This window comes from Tachyglossus aculeatus, chromosome 4 (assembly GCF_015852505.1).
Source record: "Tachyglossus aculeatus isolate mTacAcu1 chromosome 4, mTacAcu1.pri, whole genome shotgun sequence".
Taxonomy (NCBI): domain Eukaryota; kingdom Metazoa; phylum Chordata; class Mammalia; order Monotremata; family Tachyglossidae; genus Tachyglossus; species Tachyglossus aculeatus.
Window position 1 is genome coordinate 42,908,874 of NC_052069.1, and position 8,142 is coordinate 42,917,015.

Genomic DNA, 8,142 nt, shown 5'->3' on the forward strand with positions numbered 1-8,142 from the left:
GTGCCCCCTTGTGACGACCTGATCACTTTGTAACCTACCCAGTGCTTAGAACAGTGCTTTGCACATAGTAAGTGCTTAATAAATGCCATTATTATTATTATTATTATAAATCAGATTGGACACAGTCCATGTCCCAGCTGGAGCTTACAATCTTAATGCCCGATTTACAGATGAGGTGACTGAGGCCCAGAGACGTGACTTGCCTAAATTCACACAGCAGACAAGTGACAAAGGTGGGATTAGAGCTCAGTTCCTTTTGACCCTTCAAGGCCCTACTGAGAGCTCACCTCCTCCAGGAGGCCTTCCCACACTGAGCCCCCTCCTTCCTTTGCCCCTCCTCCCCCTCTCCACCCCCCACCTTACCTCCTTCCCTTCCCTACAGCACCTGTATATATGTATATATGTTTGTATGCATTTATTACTCTATTTATTTATTTATTTTACTTGTACACATCTATTCTATTTATTTTATTTTGTTAATATGTTTTGTTTTGTTCTCTGTCTCCCCCTTCTAGACTGTGAGCCCACTGTTGGGTAGGGACCATCTCTATGTGTTGCCAACTTGTACTTCCCAAGCGCTTAGTACAGTGCTCTGCACATAGTAAGCGCTCAATAAATACAATTGATTGATTGATTGATTGATTGATTCCCAGGCCAGTGCCAGGCTGCTTCCTGTTCTCTATTCCCTTCTGTGACACCCTCCCACTTGGATTTCCACCCTTTATTCACTCCACCCTCAGCCCCACGGCACCTCTGTTCATATCTGTGATTTATTTATTTCCATTATCGTCTGCCTCCCTCTCTAGACTGAAAGCTTGTTGCGGGCAGGGAACGCGTCTACCATCTCTGTAATAGTGTACTCTATTCGAGTGCTTAGTACATTGCTCTGCACTCATTCATCCATTCGATCATATTTTTTAAACGCTTACTATATGCACAGCACTGAACTAAGTGTTTGGGAAAGTACAATGCAACAATAAAAGAGTGATGAGCTCACAGCATTCAGTAGGCACTCAATAAAGTCTACTGAGGAGATCTCCTGCCTTCTCTTAGAGTTCAGCCCTCCAGTCGTGTCTCCAACCTCATCCCTTCACACCTCAAAACCTTTGCCCCCTCCTTTCTTCCATCCCTGACACCATCTTCAGACACACTCTGCAGTAGCTCCGTCCCCTCTGCTTTCAAACATGCCCACGTATCTCCTATCCTAAAACTTCCTTTGCACTCTCCGATTATCTCCCCGCCTCCCGCCTACCATTCCTCTCCAGATCCCTTGAGCCAGAAGACTATACCTGCTGCCGCCACGTCCTCTCCTCCAATTTTCTCCTTGACCCCCTCCAATCTGGCCCTCGCCAAGGTCATCAGTGATCTCTTTCTCGCCCAATCCAATGGCCTCTACTCCATCCTAATCCTCCTCGACATCTCAGCAGCCTTCGACACCGTGACCAACCCCTTCTCCCGGAAACCTCGGCTTCACTGACGTTGTCCTCTCCTTTTTCTCCTCCAATCTCTCTGGCCGCTCTTTCAGAGGCTCTTCCTCTGTCTCCCACCCTTTAACAATGGGAATCCCTCCAGTCTCAGTTCTGAGACACCTTCTGCTCTCCACCTACACCCACTCCATTTCCTTCATTCATTCAATTGTATTTATTGAGCACTCACTCTGTGCAGAGCACTGTACTAAGCGTTTGGGAGAGTACAAACGAACGAACAGACATATTCCTTGCTCACATCAAGCTTACAGGCTAGAGAAGGGAGACAGGCATTAATATAAATAAATAAATTACAGATGTACTCCTAAGTGCTGTGGGGCTGTGGGAGGGGGTGATGAAGAAAGGGAGCAAGTCAGGGTGACACAGAAAGGAGAAGGAGAAGAGGAAAGGAGGGCTTATTTAGGGAAGGCGTCTTGGAGGAATCTTGCTTTGGAGGACTCATTCTCTCCCGTGGCTTCAACTACATTTCTGAGCAGATGATTCCCAAACTTACCTCTCCAGACTTGTCTTCTCTCCTTTTCGTGCATTTCCTCCTGCCTTCCGGATCTCTCTACTTGGATGTCCCACAGACACCTTAAACTTAACGTGTCCAGAAAAAACTCATCTTTCCACCCAAATCCTCTTCTCCCTCTGTCTTTCCCATTACTCTAGACATTCCCACCATCCTCTCTATGTCACAAACCCACATAATCTTGGCATTATCCTTGACCCATCTCTTTTATTTAAATCTAACGTTCCTTGTGTCACCAAACCCTGTCGGTTCTACCTTCACAATATCTGTACAATCCCCCTGCTTCTCTCCACCCTCTAGATTGTAAATTTACTGTGGGCAGGGACTGTGCCTACCAACTCTGTTGTAGTCTTCCAAGGACTCAGGACAATGCTCGGCACACAGTAAGTAAGTTACACAGTAAGCAAGTGCTCAATCAATCAATCAATCAGTCAATCGTATTTATTGAGCGCTTACTGTGTGCAGAGCACTGGACTAAGCACTTGGGAAGTACAAGTTGGCAACATATAGAGACAGTGCCTACCCAACAGTGGGCTCACAGTCTAAAATCGCAATAAATGCGATTGATTGACTGATCGATCCACATTGCCACCACACTTTTCCAAGCTCTTGTCAAATTCTGTCAAAGAAGATGTCCAAGTGTATTCGGATTGCCACGAAATCAAGAAATTCTGCACATTGCAGGAGACAGGTATTACAGCACCTTTGCAGATGGTAGATGGCTCTAGATTTATGACAGATTTCCTGAACGGGCAAAATTGCAGCAGTCTACTTAAGACAACTAAACAGGATGGCTTAATGGAAAGACCATGGGCCTTGGGTCAGAGGACCTGGTTCTAATCCTACCAATGCCTCTTGCCTGCTGTGTGACCTTGAGCAAGTCACGTAATCTCTCTGGGCCTCAGTTTCCTCAACTATAAAATGGGGATTCAATACCTGTTGTCCCTCCTACAGGGATTATGTCCGACTCGATTAATTTGTTTCTACCGCAGTGCTTAGAACAGTGCTTGACACATAGTAAGTGTTTAACAAATACCATAGTTATTATTGCTTTAGAAGATATGTTCCTTCAAAACATAGAAAACCCAACGATATGTGAAGAGGTAGAGATTCCCAGGCCCATGCTCCATCCATTAGGTGACACTGCTTCCCAGAAGAGTGGTAAGGCCCTAGCCCTGCTCTCAAAGAGCTAAAGTCTGGTGGAGGAGACAGTCACTTCCCAAGCGCTTAGTACAGTGCTCTGCACACAGTAAGCGCTCAATAAATACGACTGAATGAATTAAAAACAATTAGATTGGGGAGCAGCAGAAATCTACTCGAGTGCTGTGGAGGTGGGGATGGGGTGGGTATCAACATGTTCATGAGGAACAGATTCAGGTGCATTTTATTATTATTAAGTGCCGTCGAGTCGTTTCCAATTCATAGCGACTCCATGGTTATGCTTTCTCCAGAACGTCCTGTTCTCTGCCATAGTCCGCAACTTTTCTAATGGTTCTTCCATTATCGTTGTTATGGTCTCTCCCGCCTCTACCTCTTATTTTGTTGGGGGCAAGGAACAAGTGCTTAGTACAGTGCTTTGCATTCGTTCATTCATTCAATCGCATTTATTGAGCGCTTACTGTGAGCACAGAACTGTACTAAGCGCTTGGGAAGTACAAGTTGGCAACATATAGAGGCAGTCCCTACCCAACAACGGGCTCACAGTCTAGAAGGTGGAGGTGTGTACCACTCTTCTGGGAAGCAGTGTCACCTAATGGATGGAGCATAGGCCTGGGAATCTAATCCCGCCTCTACCTCTTCACATATCATTGGGTTTTCTATGTTTTGAAGGAACATATCTTCTAAAGCAATAATAACTATGGTATTTGTTAAACACTTACTATGTGTCAAGCACTGTTCTAAGCACTGCGGTAGAAACAAATTAATCGAGTGGGACATAATCCCTGTAGGAGGGAGAACAGGAATTGAATCCCCATTTTATAGTTGAGGAAAATGAGGCCCAGAGAGATTAAGTGACTTGCCCAAGGTCATTCATTCATTCAATTTATTGAGCGCTTACTGTGTGCAGAGCACTGGACTAAGCGCTTGGGAAGTCCAAGTTGGCAACATCTAGAGACGGTCCCTACCCAACAGCGGGCTCACAGTCTAGAAAGGGGAGACAGATGACAAAACAAAACATATTAACAAAATAAAATAGATTAAATATGTATGAACAAAACATTCCTTCGCTCGTAAGTGCTTAACAAATACCACCATTATCATTATTATTATTATTATTATTGTTATTATTATTATTATTATTCTCTGTGCCTCTGGTTCCTCATCTGTAAAATGGGGATGAAGACTGCGAGTCCCAGGTGGGACAACCTGATTACCTTGTTTCTCTCCCAGCTCTTAGAACAGGGCTTGGCACATGGTAAGCGCTTAACAAACACCATTATTGTACCGTTTGCACACAGTAAACGCTCAATAAACATGATTGAATGAATGAAGGGAACAAGTCTGCTGATTCTGTTGTATTGTACTCTCCCAAGTGCTCTGCACACAGTAAACACTTAATAAATACCATTGACTGATTGACTGATTGATTTCCCGTGCCCCAGTTCCCTCAGCCGTAAAATGGGAATTCAATACCTGTTCTCATTCCTACTTAGACTGTAAACCCTATGTAGGACAGGGACTGTATCCAATCTGATTAGTTTGTATCTACCCCAGCGCTCAGTACAGTGCCCAGCACATAGTAAGCGATTAACAAAAATCGGCCACCAATCGTTTCTTAGGTTCCTTTTATGGTGATTTATGATGTTTCCCCGAAAAAGACTGGGAAGTGGGACAGTAATCGACCAGAAAAGACAGAGAGGTCAGGCTACAGATCTGAGGAAAGAAAGGGAAGTACATTTACTGGGCTTATCCTTTTCCATTTGCGCAATGATTCTCATAGCCAAGAGCTAATGGCATCAATCCTAAAAGCCCAACTCTTTATTTATTATCATTTATTATTTATTAATAAATTATTCCTCTCCCCCTCCTCCCCATCCCCACCCCCCCGCCTTACCTCCTTCCCCTCCCCACAGCACCTGTATATATGTTGGTATATATTTATTACTCTATTTATTTATTTTACTTGTACATATTTATTCTATTTATTTTATTTTGTTAATATGTTTCGTTTTGTTGCCTGTCTCCCCCTTCTAGACTGTGAGGCCGCTGTTGGGTAGGGACCGTCTCTATATGTTGCCAACTTGTACTTCCCAAGCGCTTAGTACGGTGCTCTGCACACAGTAAGCGCTCAATAAATACGATTGAATGAATGAATTAATGGCATTTATTAAGCGCTTACTATGTGCAAAGCACTGTTCTAAGCGCTGGGGAGGTTACAAGGTGATCAGGTTGTCCCACGGGGGGGGCTCACAGTCTCAATCCCCATTTGGCAGATGAGGTCACTGAGGCCCAGAGCAGTGAAGTGACTTGCCCAAAGTCACACAACTGACAGTTGGCGGAGCCGGGATTCGAACCCATGACCTCTGACCCCAAAGCCCGGGCTCGTCCCACCGAGCCACGCTGCTTCTCTTTACTGAACTGGGGTCCCTTCCCTCCCTCTGCTCCATGTGCTCAAGACACCCCCAGTCTCTCTAAGAGAGTGGCAACTTGTTGCCAACTTGTACTTCCCAAGCGCTTAGTACAGTGCTCTGCACACATTAAGCGCTCAATAAATACGATTGATGATGATGAGAGGAAATAGGGGAGTTGGGTGGCAGAAGGAGAAAGGAAAGCCTCAGGGTTAGAAAGTTTTTCAGAGAAAGTTGAAAGCAATTCCTACCCGCTCCACCTGTTCGTTGTCACTGGTCTTTTTCCAAAATGGGTGTTTGCTCCTCTTGCTTCCTTTTACACTGCTGATGGGGTTTTTTTGTTTTGGGTCTTAGAGAGCATTCGTTCTATCAGCTGGACTGCTCCTCTGTTGCGAGTCCTTTCAAGATTTCTAATCTGAACCCTAATTATACTTGAACGGAAAGGGAAACTGAAAGCAAAATTGACGTGTGCTCTGTCAGAGAACAGTACAAGGACTACCACTTTGCTGCGGAAACATGCAGGGAAACATAAAGGGATAAAATGGAGACAGAATAATCTTTTTTTGTTTCGATTTGTTGTAAATGCTATTTGTTAAGCACTCACTATGCGCCAGGCACTGTAATAATAATAATAATAATAATGTTGGCATTTGTTAAGCGCTTACTATGTGCAAAGCACTGTTCTAAGCGCTTGGGGGGATGCAAAGTGATCAGGTTGTCCCACGTGGGGCTCACGGTCTTAATCCCCATTTTACAGATGAGGTAACTGAGGCTCAGAGAAGTTAAGTGACTTGCCCAAGGTCACATGGCAGAGCCGGGATTCGAACCCATGACCTCTGACTCCAGAGCCCGTGCTCTTTCCACTGAGCCACGCTGCTTCTCTACTAAGGGCTGGGGTAGACACAAGATAATCAGGTTGGACGCAGTCCATATCCCACGTGGGGACCACAGTCTTGATCCTCATTTTACAGATGAGGTAACTGAGGAAAAGTTAAACGACTTGCCCAAGGTCATATAGCAGACGAGCGGCAGAGCCGGGATTAAAACCCAATAATCATCACCAATCGTATTTATTGAGCGCTCACTGTGTGCAGAGCACTGTACTAAGCGCTTGGGAAGTACAAATTGGCAACATATAGAGACAGTCCCTACCCAACAGTGGGCTCACAGTCCAATAATCGAATGTACAATTGAATAAACATATGTAGAGTCATTCATTCATTCATTCATTCAATCGTATTTATTGAGCGCTTACTGTGTGCAGGGCACTGTACTAAGCGCTTGGGAAGTACAAGTTGGCAACATATAGAGACGGTCCCTACCCAACAGTGGGCTCACAGTCTAGAAGATGTAGGTGAGTGCTGAGGATAAGTACATCAATACTAGGGACGGCTAATGAGTTTCTACGACTTGAGAAAATGAGAATTAATCAGGGAAGGCACGTTGGAGATAATGGGCTTTTGGGAGGGTTTCGAATACGGCAAGGCCTGTGGTCTGTTAGATTTGACTGGGAGAAGTTATCTCACCAATTCTGTGGAATAATTACCTGGACGAGAAGCCCTGTGGCCTGGTGGAAAGTCAGTCAGTCAGTCAGTCATATTTATTGAGCACTTACTGTGTACAGAGCACTGTGCTAAGCACTTTAGAACACGGGCCTGGGAGTATAAATACGATTGAATGAATGAATGAAGGAGTCAGAGGACCTGGGTTCTAATCCCACCATCAGCACATACGTGCTGTGTGACCTTGTCACCCACCCGCTCCGTGCCTCAGTTCCCTCATCTGTAAAATGGGGATTATGACCGTGAGCCCGATGTGGGACAGGGACTGCAGTGTTCAACTTGATCAGCTTGTATCTACCCCAGCCCTTAGTACGGGACCTAGCAAAAATACCATTCAAAAATATATATGTGTACACATTCTGCCTCTCCTCTACATTATGAGTTCACTATGGGCGGAGAACGTGTCTGCTAATTAGCTAATTAGCAGACACGTTCTCTGCCAACTAATTCTATTGTACTGTACTCTCCCAAGTGCTTAGTACAGTGCTCTGTACCTTGTACATATTTACTATTCTATTTATTGTATTAATGATGTGCATCTGGCTTTATTTCTATTTATTCTGATTCACTCATTCATTCCATCGTATTTATTGAGCGCTCACTGTGTGCAGAGCACTGCACTAAGCGCTTGGGAAGTACAAGTTGGCAACATAATGACTGATGACTTGACACCTGTCCACATATTTGGTCTTGTTGTCTGTCTCCCCCTTCTAGACTGTGAGCCCGTTTTTGGGTAGGGACCGTCTCTATGTGTTGCCAACTTGTACTTCCCAAGAGCTTAATACCGTGCTCTGCACACAGTAAGCGCTCAATAAATACGATTGAATGAATGAATGAATGCTCTGCACATAGTAAGTTCTCAATAAATACCATGGACTGTTTGGGACTGTGTCCAACCTGATTATCCTGTTTTTCCCTCAGTTCTAGTACAGTGCCTGGCACACAGTAAGTGCTTTACAAATATGATTTTTTTTAAAAAAAAAGATGAGGGGGACAGTGCGGGACCCTAAACG

General features: G+C 44.7%; 1 protein-coding gene across 1 annotated transcript in view; it reads right to left on the reverse strand.

Annotated features, from left to right (window-relative positions):
- Positions 1–5,937, reverse strand: part of LOC119926693 (guanylate-binding protein 1-like) — a 28,485-nt gene extending 22,548 nt beyond the window's left edge. The window contains exon 1 of the mRNA XM_038744990.1: positions 5,819–5,937. The gene's annotated coding sequence lies outside the window, so the exon portion shown is untranslated. The remainder of the gene's footprint in view (positions 1–5,818) is intronic.
- Between the last annotated feature and the right edge of the window lie 2,205 nt (positions 5,938–8,142).